This window comes from Indicator indicator, chromosome 23, assembly GCF_027791375.1.
Source record: "Indicator indicator isolate 239-I01 chromosome 23, UM_Iind_1.1, whole genome shotgun sequence".
NCBI classification, from domain to species: Eukaryota; Metazoa; Chordata; class Aves; order Piciformes; family Indicatoridae; genus Indicator; species Indicator indicator.
In genome coordinates this window covers 6,867,950-6,884,390 of record NC_072032.1, presented here as the reverse complement: position 1 = coordinate 6,884,390, position 16,441 = coordinate 6,867,950, and the positions used below count along the sequence as shown (strand labels likewise).

Here is a 16,441-nt window from a genome sequence, read left to right as displayed (position 1 = left end):
CTGCAGTGCACAGCATTTCCAATCCACTCTACCTACAGCCTTAGATAACAGGCAGTTCCTCCAAATGACCTATTTGATCCATACAAGCAAGTGGAAACTCACGGAAAAGCATGTTAACGTGGGGAACTACAAATGAAGGCTGCAGTAGTACACAATGTTCCCATCCTGTTTTCAAAGAAAAACACATCTTACAATACTAATCGCTCTCTACATAAGATCAAATATGAACCTAAAACTCAGAAAGGGAACAAAATTCTTGGTAGCTGATGGAGTTGTACTGATGGCCCCACTCACAGTCAAGTGTTTTTGTGTTTTCTAGCCATCATGCTGATCATTCTCTAGCAAAAAACAATACAAGGGACCAAAAGTCTCCCAACAATGATGAAGTCAGACAAGATTTTAAAAGACAATTATTTCATTTACTAATTGGAAATGTTGATTGCTGTCCATTTGTTTTCTGTTCAGCTATATCATTCCACCGATTGCTTGTCATGTCTGGGGGGGGGAGGGGGAAATTTAAACTCTGCATTCCTAGCCTGAGTCCAACAGAAAAAAAAAAAAAAAAAATCGACTCTTGTGATACTTACAGGCTACTTAGTGTCTTTAGCACATGCACAACTATACTCAAGTTCCTTTCCTTCATTCACATCTGAAGATAAGGGCTGAGGTCAGCAGTATGAGGTTCAACAAGGCCAAGTGCTGAGTCCTGCACTTGGGTCACAGCAACCCCATGAATGCTCCAATCTTGGGGCAGAGTGGCTGGAAATTGCCTGGTAGACCAACACTAGCAGCTGTTGGAAGATGAGCCAATGCATGCCCAGTTGGCCAAGAAGGCCACCAGCTCCCTGGCCTGGATCAGGAATGGTGTGACCAGCAGGATCAGGGAAGAGATTGTCCCACTGTGCTCAGCACTGGAGAGGAGGAGGCTGAGGGAAGACCTCACTCTCTACAACTCCCTGAAAGGAGGCTGGAGCAAGTAACAAGCAACAAGACAATAGGAAACACCAGGGGAGATTTGGGTTGAACATTAAGAAAAACTTCTTCACTGAAAGGATTGTCAAGCCCTTGAACAGGCTGCCCAGAGCAGCGGTTGAGTCACCATCCCTGGGGAGATTTAAAAGCCTTGTAGAAGTGGTGCTGAGGGGCATGGTTTAGTGATGACCTGGCAGTGCTGAGTTAATGGTTGGACTTGACGTTCTTAAAGGTCTCTTCCTATCAAAACAATTCTGTGAGAATTGAGTAAAAACGTGGGAAAGGGTTGACAGGCCTGTGTGTTTTCAAAAACACAGTTAGAAGCTTTCCCTCACACATACCCAAACAGCAAACAAGTACCTGACATCAACTGTTTGAAGATGTCAGGTAGCACACAGAAGACATCTGTTGGAGCAATGCAAATCACAGAAGTCATCATTACTGGGAGCAATGAAATGACAAATGTTGTAATCAATTATAAAACAAATGAACTGAAGATTAAACTCCATAGGGCAAAAAAAAAAGATCACTTAGAAGCTGTATTATCACAGACAAACAACTCAGCAGAAATGTGCATTGTCAAGATTAATCTTAAAGCTCAGACATGACTTAAAAAATGCTTTTCTTCTCAGTTTCACCCTCTTTTCTAAACTGGCACTGTCACCACTTAAATTAAATTGGAAGAGATTGTATAAAAGAGAATAAGTTTCTTAGAAGAAGGCTGGGCTCACTTTCACATCAGTCAACTGTCTTTCTGGCCTGAATTGCTGATTTCCTACATCTGCATGAGGTCTCTTAAATAGAAATCTTAGGGGAATTTCTCTAGAGCCCACCAGCTCTGACATGTTTTAGAAACAGCCTCACAAACATGTACAGTTCAAGACATAAGTATGACCCCTCCCCACCAAGCAATGGGTAATGCCCAAGTGTTCCAATGCAAAGGAAGAGGCTGGCAGAGGACCTGCTTTTGGTTCCTACTTCTTCCCTCATCTTCAAAACCAGTATCTTTGTCTGCAACAATTTCTTAACTCAGGAATCCATGAAGGCTTCATCCAGTCAGCTTCTCCCCTGGATCTCAATTATTACCCTGCTGTCTCCATCACTGACTTCAACCAGCAGAGCTAATACAAGGGTTGCAAATTAAACAGGATGGAAAGACTTGGCCACCGCTTCAGCTAGAAGTACTCCTGGCTCAGTTCATACTGTTTAAACTTTATATCAATTAACAAAATCACATCAAGAATAGATTCTAGCCAACTTCTAACAAATCATTGGGTGTCAGAATCCAGCAGGGTATTTCTTACAGCTTTAGTCTAACTTTAAAGGAGATCTGTTTCTGCCTAATTCTACAAGAAAATGTTCTTTTATGGACAGATACAATCAAACATGAAAACTTTGGACCTCTGAACTGCCTCCCTGTTCACAGTGATTATGAGGCATGGCTCCCAGTTTGCTCTTGTCAAGAATGTTAATGAATACAATTAGTATTTCTCAGGTAACACCCTGCCAATCCACTATGACATGGCATTGTCCTAGGAGTTATTCAACAGCTCTTCACAGATCCATTCTTCATCAAGTCCTTAATGTGACTTGCTTAGCAAAAATGGCTCTCTCAGCACAGACAAAATGCAGATAAAGAACTGAAGAAAAAGGTGTATTTTTTTCCTAGAAAATCCTTATTCTTATAAAGTTAAACTTATCAGATAATAGGAAACCTTCAGCTGAGTTCTTCACATCTGAGATCAAAAGCCACTTCACATCAAAAGACTGACAAAAGGCCCAAGGCCATTTTGCAGTGCAAGTACTAGGCAGCAAGGCCAGCTTCAGAAACCAGCCTCTTATCTTACCTTCTCCAGGCTGCCACACCACCACTCTCAGCTTACTTGTACAGGGCATATGTGAGTGGTTTCAGGGCACTGATCCACAGACCTGGGTCAGTCTGCTGCTCAGGTTACAGAACAACTCTGCACATAAGTGCATCAATTAGCTGAAGATGTGGGTTTCCAGAGGTCTCAAGCTGACCATAGTTTATTTCAACTGGCTGGGGATAAGGATCATAGAATGATTTAGGCTGGAAAATACCTTTAAGATTGAGTCCAACCATTAACCTAACTCTACCAAGTCTGCTGCTAAACCATGACCCTAAGCACTATGTCTACAAATCTTTTAAATCTCTCCTGGGATAGGGACTCAAATACTTCCCTGGAGAGCCTGTTCCAGGTCTTAACAGCCCTTCCAGTGAAGAAATTTTTCCTAATGTCCAACCTAAACCTCCCCTGGGACAACCTGAGGCCATTTCCTCTCATCCTGTCACTTCTTATTAGAGGGAAGAGATCAACATCCACCTGGTTCCAAGCTCCTTTCAGGGAGTTGTAGAGGGCAAGGAGGTTTTCTCTCAGCCTCCTCTTCTCCAGGCTAAACAATTTCAGTTCCCTCAGCTGCTCCTTACCAGAAGCTGCTCTCCAGACCCTTTACCAGCTTCACTGCCCACCTCTGGACCTGCTCCAGTACTTCAATGTCCTTCCTGTAGTGAGGGGCCCAACACCGAACCAAGTATTCAAGGTGTAGCCTCACCAGTGCTGAGCACAACACAGCAACCTTGAGAACTGAAAATGCATTCTCTGAACAAACCCAAGGACATAGATTTTGTACCCTACATACTTAAAACTAAACCCTGGGCCTCTTTCTGACCCATATAAAAAGCTTGGTTTGCTCTGCAGTGGGAAGAACTGTGTACCTGCAGTAATCCAGCTGCTGTTCATCTCAACACTACTCTTAAAAGTGTTGAAAAAAAATAACACTGCTCTGTAAAAACTGGACATCCAGCAGGAGGGAGCAGATGACACAAGCAAAAGGTAAGCGTTCTTAAATTGACACAGCACACTTCCTTCACAGTTCATTTCACACAAGTATTTCCCAAAGCCCTTAAAATGAGAAGTTTTTATGTGTGCAAGCAGTGTTAAACATGCACTTGTGAAGCCTACCATCCAGTGCCTGCTCTCCAACATCAAACTTCTCCTTATCACAAGCTGTTTTCATATCCCCCATTTCAACACTCTTTGAAGCAAGACTAACTTGCTAGAACATGTTGTTCTTTTGAAAATGATTAATTTTTTCAGCTGACTGTCTTAATTTCTTCATTTCTTCCACCCAGAACCTTGTGTGGCAATGAGCCAATACAAAGCCTTTCCAAAGCAGAAAAGTTGGAGGCAGTCATTGGATCTTTACACCCCAAAAGGAACTTGGGAGTTATGACTGAACTATTTCTCTCTCTGTTACACTGACTGAACACGCTATCCTAATGAATAACAGTTTATCTTCCTCCTACCACCTTCAACTCAAGACATGCAATTAGTAGTTTAGTTAAATTCCACACTAACAATCACAACAGGGCAGTTTGAAATTTATAACTCCAAAAGATTTTGTAATCCCTGTTTCTAATATGTAGAAGCCCTTGTTGCACTCAATTCATAATGTGGAGATAAGCATCTAAAGGCTTTTGTTTAATACAAACTAATGACACAACCAGACATCCGAGAAAACAAAGTTGCTCAAGATTCCACAAAATATTCTTCATAGTAATCCATTATTCATATCTGAATCAGATGTACACACAGAGTTCTGGCATTGCTGTTATATCCCTTGAAAACAGATGAAATAATTTACCACTTATGAATTATTTCATATAGAAAAAGCCAGCCTTTACTTGAGCTTCCAAGTACGTTAAGGTCACAATGAAAATTCACTGCTGAAAACTGTTTTAAAAAAATAATACCATAATTTGTCTTCTTGTCTGTCTTATCATACTTCTCCAGCATTAAAGAAAAATTAAATGAAAGGGTTTTTTGAGATTAAGTGGAAAAGCTTATAACAGTAGAAAACACCTAATCCCCAAGCACAGAAACTTCACCAAATAACTAATTTGCTCGCCTTGTTAATCTTGCTAACATGGTCCTACCACGTGCATATGGAGGAAAGAAGGCAAACTGCAGCATGTTTAAGTCATGAGAATACATAACCAATTCAGTGGCTGGTACCAGAATTTATCTTCCTTTGCAACTAAGGTTTAAAAGAAGAAATCCAGCTGAACTGGCAGCAATACTCTGATGGCACTGCTGAAGAATGTGGAAGAACTATAAAGCCCCTGATAGTCACACATGTCACATTACATTAATTCCTACAGAACTGGATCTAGTATAGTCCCATACTTCACAAATGCTGAGGAAAGGCAATTTTAACATGACCTGGCTCCACTGTCCTCATTTAGCCTTCCAGTGCTCTGAGAGTGACACCAGTGTGTCTCAGGTTCACAATGGCAATGCTCAATCAAGATATCAACAAGTCATGTTTTCATCATACAAAAAAAAAAAATTATCTAAGGCTGATAATCATGCATTAAGAAATGAAACAATGGTATTACAAAGAGAATGTTAGAAGGCTTTGTAACCAAAGAAATTAGCAGCCTTATACAGTCAGGCTCTCCTTCACAAGGACAATATTGCAAATTTGATTTGAACAACACTTGTGAGATCTGGACCTCAAAAAAAAGAGAATACTCTTCTAATTGAACTACAGAAATACTGTTCTTTCTCTCCTCTTTTCACCTTCTGTTTTCAATGGATGATTAACACAGTCATGCAATGACTGGTCACTGTGAGCAGATGGTGCAGTATAACCCAACATCACAGTCACCGTTTTTCTGGAGTGTGACTGGGAGGGCAAGTACCAAAGCATACCACAAAATTACTTTCTATCTCTAAAACTTTGAATTCTGTGATTGAAAAAATCTGATGAGAACATCATAAATTGTGACAGAAAAAGTTACATTTTCTCAACTGCTTTTCAATGTCTCAATTGCTTTCCTTAGAGCCACAAATAAGTCACAAAATCACCCAAGTTAGAGAGATGGAGGTAGGTCAGTTGGGTTTTGCAGTCTCTGGTTCTTCTCCCTCCAAGTCTCACTCAAAGTCAAACCAGAACCTCAGCAAAGAGTCTCAGGAATCTTTTTTTTTTTTTTTTTTTAGGTGAACTATGCTATACAACAGGAACTCAGAGACAAAGTCATACTTCGGAAATAATTTATAGATAAGACCCCTCTTTTGCTTGGTCCCTCAGCACTTCCTCTTATCTTCCAAACTATTTGCATGAAGCAGATAATATTCTTTGCAGAAAAGCAGCAAAGCCAGCAGCTGTCTCCACATTGCTCATTTTCTAATGAAAAGCTCCCAGATTCAGGAGGTACAAAAGCTGAGCAGCTACAAGAGACATGGCTGCATTGTGTTGCCTGAAAGAGTGAAATGTTTCCTATTTTAGTAAGCTCTGTATGCTTATTGTATGTGAAAGAAAAAGTCCTTAATGCACGTTCTTATTTAAGGGAAAGCATCAACGCTTTTCAATGAGACGTAGCAGATTGAATTTATGGATAGCATTTACAACGACATACCCTGTAAACTAAGGAAAGGCACACATCTCTCTACCAAAGGGTCATTTTAAAGGGATTTGACATTAAACGTTAATCAATGCAATAAATAATAACGTGATACATTCAATGGACACAAACCCACCCACAAAACCACGAAGGTGCCACTCGGATTACCTGACAAGAGCGAAACTGGTTGACTAGCAGCGTACATCTCTGGGGGTCTTTCCTTCCATCCAAACTGTCCAGTTCAGCTGCTACTTGATTTAGTTCCTCATCAGCGTAGTAGAACTGAGCAAGGAGCTGCGGGTCTGTTCTCTGGATTGAAGACAAGAGATATACACAATCTTATGTTTGAATATAAAACTCCACTTCAGCTTTTTTTGCAATGTACAAGCCAGATGAGTTGGGCAGCATGGAAAAGAATGGTCTTGAGATACGACAGACGACTCAATTTTTGTTCCACCTTTAAGAAAAAAACCCTCTGATAAACTCAGGGCATTACTCAGCTATCATCATCTTCAAAACCACCCCAGCATTCTCACTACTCTTAGCAAAACTATTTGGTGGAGCAAACTACTGGATCACAAGTTTTGTTTATTAAACAGAAGCATGTTTCAGTTTTAAACACACCAAGACAGTTGTTTTCTGAGTCACAACAAACAAACAAAACCTCCCCAGATCAGGTGTTCAAGCAGCATGTAGACCTGGTGCTTAGGTTCATGGTTTAGAGTTGATTCTTCAGTGCTAGGTCAGAGGTTGGACTGGATAATCTTGAAAGTCTCTTCCAAACAGACATATTCTGTGATTCTGTGAATTCTATTAAGCAATGTGATAATTTCTCAAGCACTGTGGTACCCCCTGCAACACAATGCACGGTGCTGTGTGGTCAGATCCTCACCTTGAGGATCACAAGGGTCAAGTCACAGAAAGGAAAGGCTGAATCTATCACATTGATTACCGGGGCCAAAAAGATGCAAAGATTTCACAGAGCAAGCAACATGACTAAATGAGGCATTACAGAGAAAAAAAATACAGCACAAGTCTTCCAAGTAGTGAAGAGCAGAATTATGACAATGGATTTTTGTCCACATGAACACAAAATAGTAAATATAGTAGAAAGAAGAGGAAAAAAAGGAAAGCATTGTCAAAAATGTTGAGAAATAAAAGTTTAACCCATAAAAGGGTTTGTTGTTTTGGGGGTTTTGTTTTGTGGTTTTGCTTGTTTGGTTTTTGGCTGTTTACTGGGGGGTGGTTTGGGGTTATATAAATATAAACAACTGGAAATTAACAATTGGAAAATGTAACAGAGATCAGTGTGAGATTGTTATCAAAACATAAGAATTTTGACTGCTGGAAGAGAAAAGAGACACAAGTGGGAGGAGGGAGAGAATAGCTTTTTGCAGGTGCCAGCAACCTGGTAAAAGATTCATGGGCTCAGTCAAGCACAACTTCCTATTACTCTTAAGAAGGACACAGTAAAACAGCCAAGATATGCAGGAGATGTATATAAAACTGAAATAGTTGGTTTTAATCAAAGCATAAGAAACATTAAGACTGTACAAACTGGAGGCTGGGAATGAGTTGTTAGCAGATGAAAGAAAAAACTCCTGACACAACAGAAAACAAATAGCTGCAAAGTATCTGAAAATGATTCCCAATGCAATGAAGAATGCAATACAAAAAATCCTTTTACAAGGACCAGGTTATGTATAGAACCACTAAAAATAAGAACTTAGTTGCATGGATCTAATTTACACAAGTTCAAATATTGAGGAGGAAAAAAGATAGATAGGAAAGAACTTCCAAATAAAGAAAACTAGTGGGTAAAAAGAAAATATTTTTATAAACAAGCTAAAATAATGAACGCGTAGCAAATAAGAGAAACTACCAAATAACACATTTTAGATGACAACTAATGAAGAAGTACAAGATAACTACATCGGAACAAAACATCTACCAGCAAAAACAAGAATAACAGTGAAGAAAGAAGTCAACAGCAAACCAGATGATGATCATCACTTCAAAAGACATCACCAAATGCAACAAATGGCACAGGACATAAAACACTGCAGGTACAATGAGGAATTGTGTGTTGTGAACCATCACATCTTCTATCACAAAACATTTACAGTAGTGGAAAAGTATAAAAGGTCAAAGTTCTTAAGGGACAGACATATGAATGCAGCGGGATCAGAAATGCTGCCCACTACCAAACCACAGGTTTAAAGCACTAATAGAGGTGAAAATGGTTGGGCTCTATCTTAAAAGTCTTTTCCAGCCTAAACAATTCTATGATTCTATGATAAAGGTGCTCTGGAGATCTGAACCTCATCCTTCACACACCCAGTCCAGAAGACTGAACTGTCTGTAATCACACAGAAAGGTTAGCAGCAACCTTCCCCCAGCAGCAACACAGGTTCTCAAGTGGTGAGAGTACAACAAATGCCAACAGGAATGCTTAACAAAAGATGTTATTTTTGCTTCATACTTCAAAAAAAAAAAAAGTTCAACAGAAGGCACCACAACACATTGTTAAACTCCCTATTTTAGTCCACACAAGACACACACTCTTGCAGAATTCTTTTAGGCTTTCATAGCACTACAGCATTAAAACCTGCACAGCCATTTAGTCCCTGAAAGGGAACAGCAGAGCACAAACAGCTTTTGAAGAGAGCAGTGTACACGCTGCACACTTGACAGGAACAAGGAGTTAACTGCTGCATGTATTTTGTTGCCCTAAGACTTAAGGAGAAAGATTTAGTCTTATAAGTGATGCTAAATATACCCTCAGTTTTCCGTGCTGAATTGGTTCCCAGTCAGCAATTTAATGACAGAGCCACGACTCTCCCTGAAAACAGAGGCACACACTGCTGCTCCTACAGCTTTTATTTGTGTATGAAGAGAGTGAAGCCAAGGCTACCTTTAACACTGCTGTGAGCTGCCACACTGCCCAGCACCTTCCTACATCACCACCTCACACCACCCAATTTCTGAGGCAAGTCAGAAATGAAACATCTTTCCAGGCAGTTGCAATGTAGTGATGAAGGTTAGGGGTTCTTTTTCTTCTCTAAACAAGCACTTTCTACAAAACTAGAGAGCATTTCCAGGCACAAGCTTCTTCCTCTTAATCCTCTCACTGTTGTCTTTAAAGTTTCAGTGTAAGATGTCAAGCATTTAGAGTCTTGAATAATGCCTTCACTCTAGCCTTGATACAAAGCTGCCAAGGGAGAAGGATAAAGCTCATGATACATGGTCAGAGAAACAAAATTCAAAATCACCAGAGTGAGAGGAAGAGCCTATAACTGAACTATGAGATTTAACTTTGTGTAGTTCTAAATTTCTGTATTTGTACAGTAAGGCCCAGTAAAGCATGTTTCAACATTTTCCCTGCCCAATTATTTTTATTCCAACTTTACATTCCCCTTCAGTATTTATCTACATCCATTAAGACCTTCTAGACAAAGCAGTTAACCAGATGCAGAAGTTTGTGTGAAGCAGAGGAGCAGGCTGCCCAGGAAAGGTTGTGGAGTCTCCTCTGGAGAGATTGCAAACCCACTTTGATGTGATCCCAGGCAACCTGCTCTGTGTGACCCTGCTTCAAGACATGGGTTGGACTAGCTGATCCCCAGAGGTCCCTTCCAACCCCCACCATGCTGGGATTCTGTGAACTGTGGCAAAACTGTGATTGCTAATTTATAAGCATCTAAATTGCACTGCAGAAGCAAAACGAGGCAATTTATTAAGACTGGTCCTGAAGCAAAACAAGTAAGGCTGAGATACTTAGTTCCCATGTGGCTGATCTTATAAATTGGGTAAAAAAAGTTTTAATTGAGTTCCCTCTAGTGTGTTATGTTTGGTGTGGATTAGTAGCATGTTCTTTCATTCATTGTATCAATCATATGTGGTCACAGGCAAGCCAAAGCTGCATGAACCTCTAAAGCTCTTAGCAGGGGCTCATTGAAAGCAAGTAACTACAGCTTTCCAAATTCAATTTGTTCCAATTGCTAGCAAAAACTAAGAGATAGGGCCATGCTCAATGCTGATTTCCTACTCTGTTTATGTAGAATAGAGTTCAAATAATGCCATACAAATTACTTAGAATTATTTATTGTTCCAGGCTCCAAAGTGTTATAGCAGGTCCAGAGGTGACCACAAAGATGAGAGGGCTGGAGCAGCTCTACTATGGAAACAGGCTGAAAAAAATGAGGTTGTCAGCCTGGAGAAGGGAAAACTCCAGGGAGACCTTAGAGCAGCCTTATAGGATTTGAAGGATGCTACAGGAGAGCTGGAGAGGGACTTTTGACAAAGACATGGTGTGACAGGATGAGGGGTAATGGCTTGAATCTGGAAGAAGCTGGATTGAGATGAGACATGAAAAAGAAATTCTTTCCCAGGAGGGTGGTGGAAGCACTGGTACAGGTTGCCCAGAGAAGCTGTGGAGACTCCAAGTCTGGTGCTGTTCAAAGCCAGATTGGATGGGATCTTAACCAAGCTGGTGTCCCTGCCCATGGCAGGGGGTTGAAACTGGACGATCTGAAAGGTCCCTTCCAACCCAAACCAGCCTAGGATTCTGTGATTGGTAATTGGTCATGAGGATAAGTAAAAAAAAAGCACTGTGAGAAAACCAACCCTTGGGTTAAAGCTTTGCCAGCTGCTCTGTGTTTATCTACAGAATATCATTACACAAGGGAGGAAGACAGGTGAACAGCTTGTTAGCACAATAAAAAGGCTAGCAGCACCTTCAGCAAAAACATAGAAACTGAAAAAAAGAAAATGATCAGTGAAATAATGATTTATTGGCCAAGAAAAACCAGGTGAATAAGTTTGTGCAATACTAGCACAGTCTCTCCAAACACATTTGAGTGCTTTGCTTCCCTTACAGAATAGTCTAAAACCAGCCCCCCCCAAAAAGGACAATCCAGCAGTGGTTACAGGCAACTTGAGTAGCTAATATTTGAGACTGCCATGCAGTCAGTTTTCACTCCTGATGGATTAAGTCACTGCAGAGAGCTTCTATTTTTGAGCATTCAGAACACTAATCTAGAAAAGCATGTGCTCAAATCCATATTCCACGGGGGAAGCACATCAGCATGTGCTGAACACCTAGTACTTGGGCTTTCAGCCACACTCTGATGAAGAAGAGTGCCCTGCAGCTGAGCCTCCTCTAGGAAAAAAAGAAAGATTTCAGGAAGAGAAAAAAGGGGTTTGCTGTGGAGAAGTCAACACATTACGCAGGCATGATGGAGCAGCCACTTCTTCTATGTGAAGAGCAGGTAATCCACAATGCCACCCTGGTGCATACCCTCTGGCAGGCTATTTTTAAATAATCTTCCCCAAATGGAATCTATTTTGCCTGTGATGGTATCTGGCAAGTGATCTCCCTCTCTTTATCTTGACCCACAAGTTTTTTCATCCTATTTTCTCCCCCATGGCTTGCAGAGCAGTGAGTAAAGCCAAGCAGCTAATAAAGGGCAACCAACTCCACTGAACTTGTAAAACACTGACCAAAAGCCTCTTCCTGCAGCTAATATCTCAGAGTTTTGTCTTAAAATAATCACTTTGCATCCTCAGCTGCTACAAGAACATCAAGTTTAAAGAACAACTATTCACTCAGAAACAGCAAATTCAGCTTGTCAGGATACATTTCAAGATGGTCAAACCACTCTCTGAATGCTTTTCTGCAGTTTGCTTCAGATGGGTCTAGATTTTTGTATTTAAACTCAAAAATTGCACTAAGGATCTCTTCAAAGCAAACAGATTCTGCAGTGACTTCAGTGATTTGTCACCCATCAAAAAAGAAGAGCAGCAGTCAAGTTCCCTGGGCTTGTCGACCAAGAACGTTCGGCTCCAGATCTACAGCCCCTCCTTACACAGCGGAATGCTGTGGCACTGAGAAGTGGCACCAAACTATTTCCCCTCCAGAAATGCAAAGCATCCTGCTGTGCTGCATGCCTTCACAGCTTTCTGCATTAGAAGCCTTTTTAACCCGCTGCAACTACGTTAGAACATGTTTGATGGATGTGTCTAAACATTTATAACCATTCCTGAACACTGAGGCAGACAATGATCTCTTCTTAGACATGTCCTCAGTGTTAATGTCTTCCTAATTATTAGTTTGCTATATCCTTTCTTCCTTTCAGAATCAGACTTCTGTTCTACAGAAAAAAAGGAGTAACACACACACCAAAAAAAAAAAACCCCAACCCCAAACAAATAACAAGAAACAAAACCCCAAACCAAAACCAACTGTAAAAAACCTCCCTAAACCCCCCATTTGTGCAGATGAAGGATTTATTTGCAGTCTCTTTTCAGTTCCATCTTGGTTTAATATGCACATTGTGGTTGAATCCCCATCCCTGGAGGGGTTTCAAAGAGGTGAAGACAGGGACACAGTTCAGCAGCAGACTTGCCAAAGTTAGGGAACAGTTGGACTGGATGACCTTAAAAGGCTTTCCCAACCAAAACTTTCTATGACTTTATATCCTAATAGGATTTTTTTTTCTCTCCCAGGTCCGTAGATGCAGTATTTTGCTCATGCTTAGCAGACCTGGCAGAACAACAAATTTTGCCTGGGTGTTCAGTCCTGATCTGTTTTGAACAATCTACCATTTTACTTCTGGATCATGAAAGAAATGTCTTAGTTAACCAGGGCACGCACAAAACTCTAACAAGAGGGAAACTAGACCTAGCAACAAGTTCAAGCCTGCTGACTGTAGACTTGCTCCATAGTCTTTCTCAGGTAGTAACAGGCATAGCACATTGCTTAGGTTTCTTCCTATTGAAAGTGTAACTTGAATTTTTTTTGCCTCAGCAACCTTGTTTGTGATGAGGTGTTGTGCATTGTATTGCAATAAAAAGCCCAGTGCTCTGTGTAAAGCTGCTCATATATAACCTCATTTGCCTTGTAGGAGGCTTTCAATAAACTGAGGTTGAACACCTTGCCAGATGTTCAGGATTTAACTACCTTGGCACCGTATCATCAGCACAATGAATCACTGCAACAAAGATTTCATCACAACTTGGTTCCCAAACACATCTGTTCAAGCCCAGCGATGAAAAACTACTCTTATGGCCCTCAGCACAGAAACTTCTCCCAGCTTCTGTCTTCCGATGGCAACTTCAAATGAATGTCTGGCTAAGTAAATCTTTTGATCCCATTTCTGCTATTTCAGCTAAAACATATAAACAAGTAGCTTTCTGAGTTCCATCATCAATCAAATTGGGTTTCCTATTCTGTTTGCCAGATAACAGCAAGCTGCAGCTGATGACTATCCTGGGCTCACCACAGTACCTTTCTGTGGAGGTTCATCCATGCCTAATAACAATGCAGTCCAAACAGTCCTTCAGCTGGAACACTTAGCATCACCTCTCTGCAGAAAGTTCCTGCCTCCTTTCAGGCAGGGACCTACCTAAAGTTTTAGGGAGCTTTTAGAACTTCATTGCTTTTACAGGCTTGATACTGAGAGTAGGATCCTTTTCCCAAGATGCTTGAACAGGAATAACAGCTTTAAAAATCACCAAAGATGGGCGAGGAGAAAAGAGAAAGGTACCAGGCTGACCAAGAGCAGGACAACAGAAGGACCACAAAGGATTTTAAAACATGCATAAAAAAATGATGTATTCAAGTACACCAAAAGCATGGGTTTGCTGGAGAACAGTGATTTAACTGGATGGCAGTGGATGGGAAAAGGATCCCCTGTGTCCCTGCTCCCACCCCCAGGCTGAATTAATTTTTTTTTTGCTCAATAGGATGTTGCTGGGTCTTTTCAGACAATATCCTCAAGGTCTGTCCTTGGTCTCCTGGTCACGCAAAAAATCTCTCCTGGGAAACAAATGTGTTTGTACAGCCATTCCTGCTTTCTGTGCTAGCTCAGCACACAGTTCTAGTCTGACCATTCCTCATCAGCATGCATGTTGGATAAGCTGTATCAGTCTTCAGCTATTCGCCCCTCCTCAGCCAAACCAGTTCCTTTTAAACCAACACAAGGAATGCACAAAGGCTAAGCAGAAGATAGACACATAAAGGCTTTTGTGTTACATATTTTCCTAAAACAGAAAATCCTCTATTTATTTGAGAGGAAAAATTAAGACACACACCTCCTCCCCCCCACCAAAAAAAAAAACACCCAAAAATCCTCTAAAACTCTCTAAGCACTACATTTGTGATTCATACAAGGATTTAAAAAAATCACATATTGAATCCTCTGGCAAGATCAAGTTTCTCAGGCCTGTTTGCTGCCTGTTTAGGTAATTAAAAAGCCAACACAATTATGGTACTGTCTATTTAATGAAGAAATGCTTCTTATCCCACATTGCCACAGCCAGCTTTCAGAAAAGCTGCAATACATGCAGCTTATTGCCTTTATCAATCTGAAATAACACTTCGACATCACTACACATGTTCAGGTTCTCCCCAAACACATCTGCCAATTTCTGGTTGCCAAGTAGTTTTCTCTGCTCTTTTCTTCTCTACAACACAAGAGGCAAAGGCACTAATTGCAGAACTGCTGTTAAAGGCAAGGAAATGCATTACCTGTGATGGTTATTGTCATATTCACAATGCTTGGACAAAAACAGGATTGAAACTCATCTGCCTTTGCATCAAAAAATTTTTTTTTTTTTTACATAATCAACACCATGTTGGAGACACCAAGAAAAGAAAGAGACATCTGATCTCTGAAAAATGAAGCATGCTTAAGTAATGCAAAAATATTAACTCATACATATGCAACTCACTTCAATTTCCATGCAGGCACCTACTGCAAGTCTTGATCAGCAGACAATAGTAAGCTTCATCTGCCACCACAGCTGAACTTCCTTCTCTGCCCCCACTGCCCCACACAGGCTCAACATCTCAGCCAGGGACATTCCCACAAAGATGGTCATAGGGCTGGAGCACCTCTGTTTTGAGGACAGGCTGAAAGAGTTGGCATTGTTCTGCCTGGAAAAGGAAAGGCTTCTAGAAAGACCTTAAAGCATCTTTTCAGGATTTGACTGGGGTTACAGGAGAGTTGAAGAGGGACTTTTGAAAATGGCATGGAGTGACAGGACAAGGGATAATTGTTTCAAACTGAATGAAGCTAGATTGAGATAAAACATGAGGAAGAAATTCTTCCTCAGGAAGGTAGTGAGGCACTGGAACAGGTTGCCCCAGAAAAGCTGTGGAGGCTCTAAGCCTGGCAGTGTTCAAAAGCAGGTTGGATGGGGCCTTGAGCAAAGTGGTGTAGGAGGTGATCCTGATTATGGCAAGGGGGTTAGAGATTCATGATCTTGAAGGTCCCTTCCAACTCAAACCACTCTGGGATGCTATGAATTAAAGCCTCTGTTTAGGGAGACCCATTAACTTCAGGGGATGATGTTAGCACATGCTGAAATTGCTCTGTGAACACAAGCACTATTCAAAATCATGACTAACATCCATAATTATAGTATGTATTGAGAAACAAATTTTATTCATTTACTTTCCTTATTTGAGAGAAAAATGAGTCCAAAATTTCTCGACTGCCATAACAGGGAGAAGAATATAGCCTGGAACTGATGAAGTTTGGGGATATGCATGGATTTTGGAGAGGTATCAAAGATGATTTATATGCAGCAAAACACAAGTACGTTTTTGAAATGGACTGAAAACACAGCCACGTAAATCAAGCTGGCATTATACTTCTGCTCTCCAAGAAGCTACTGCTCAGCTAATCATGCTACTGCCTACTACAGCCTAAGGAATAGTCAGGTCCCGGTAAAACAAAAGAGAGGACATTAACCAGAGGGGGTGTAATTACAGCAAGGTGGTAAAAGTACTGACTGATTGCATCACAGTAACTCATTCTGGGGATATGCAACATACACATATTTGTTGCATATAGAGCAAAACAATTTGTCCAAAAATGATGGCAAAACTTAATGTCCAGCAGGTCTATGAATGCAGGTCACTTCAGTAAGGCCAGTTTGAGATGGGCAGCTTCTGAGTTTAAACTGCGTACAAGCCACATGTGGACTGCAGTAGTCATTGTTTAACATGACACTGACGGCTTAAGTACTGAGACAAGG

At 40.8% G+C, this 16,441-nt stretch overlaps 1 protein-coding gene across 2 annotated transcripts in view; it reads right to left on the bottom strand.

The window, feature by feature from the left end:
* The window catches only part of ZFYVE28 (zinc finger FYVE-type containing 28), a 64,161-nt gene extending 57,536 nt beyond the window's left edge, over positions 1-6,625 (bottom strand). For both annotated transcript variants that reach the window (XM_054391572.1, XM_054391573.1), the window contains exon 1: positions 6,569-6,625. The gene's annotated coding sequence lies outside the window, so the exon portion shown is untranslated. The remainder of the gene's footprint in view (positions 1-6,568) is intronic.
* Between the last annotated feature and the right edge of the window lie 9,816 nt (positions 6,626-16,441).